Raw genomic sequence first — 1,370 nt, forward strand, 5'->3', positions numbered from 1 at the left:
TTGGCTAAATAAATTGGGTTATAAAATTCTGTTTTGATTACAGTAAGTTTAGATAGATATTCCATGCTTCCACTTTCTGTATTTCCACAACGTTAACTTCTACAAGTTGCAAGAAGAGATCCTTTGCAAATCTGATAAGACCCTATTTTTAAAGTTAGCTTATAGGCCGGTGTCGCTTATTTTAACCAAATGATAGGACAGAAAGAGGAATAATAATAATAATAATAACAACAACAATAATGTCCTGAATCTGCATTTTAAGTCAATTTCAACATGGAATTCTCCCCTTATCTGGGTCAGAAAATGGATGAGTGACAAATATGAGTATCTGAGGCCAGTTTTGCTTCTTTTGGATTAGAACTTTGAATCAGTATACACTTTAGTTACTAATATTATACTGCACACAAACATTTGTACATCGGAAACGTTGAAGAGATGTGTGACTAATCAGCCCAAGAGTCTTGAAAACGCATCAAGACAACAAATTATGTTTTACAGTCGAAATGTTGTTCTCACTAGAACTGAAATCATTCAATTTCTACTTAAATGCACGAAAAATTTACAATTAAAACTACAATAAATGTTTTATACCTAGTCCCGCACAGTGACGTTTATCTGATTCAATGTACTCACCGAGAGCATTCTGTGTCATATGGATGCATATCAAATGAAGTGAAAAGTAATGGAATACTCGCTTTTTTATTTATCCCTATGCATCGTGGTGCCCACACCATGATGAGACGCTGTTTCAATAAACCTTTTTATATATGTTCTTTACTGTTCTTCCTTTTTCTTCTTGCTTTATCATACTGACACACGAGAGAGAGAGAGAGAGAGAGAGAGAGAGTATGCAACAAAGTTCGCATAACTTTATCAGCTATTAACATTAATTGTACTTCTGTGTAATTTTATTTTTAACGCGTTATCCTATAACGATTGCAAACAAGGGCAAAAACTCTACTGATCTTACTCGATAATTATACCATACTGAATTAATAAGTTTATCTCGTAAAAACGGATCATATATATATCCTGGGTGGCTGAGGGTGTTTTAAGATATGTGTGTGTCTTTTGTGATATATTATATATATATATATATATATATATATATATATATATATATATATATATATATATATACGTTTGTGTGTGTACATACATACATACATACGTGTATTATTTACATATAGTCTTGGATAATTTTAATTATTGGGATATGGATTTTAGATATCAACAGATACAAAGGAAACAAACGTTTCAATACATATAATGACATTTTCTTAAATTCTACATTGTATCATATTGACCTACTACTTGCTAGGCAAGCTGACTTTTATAAAATTTGCAAACTCCTTATATATATTTAAACA

The sequence above is a fragment of the Sinohyriopsis cumingii genome, unplaced genomic scaffold (genome assembly GCF_028554795.1).
Source record: "Sinohyriopsis cumingii isolate HCF-2022 unplaced genomic scaffold, ASM2855479v2 utg002479l, whole genome shotgun sequence".
Classification (NCBI taxonomy): domain Eukaryota; kingdom Metazoa; phylum Mollusca; class Bivalvia; order Unionida; family Unionidae; genus Sinohyriopsis; species Sinohyriopsis cumingii.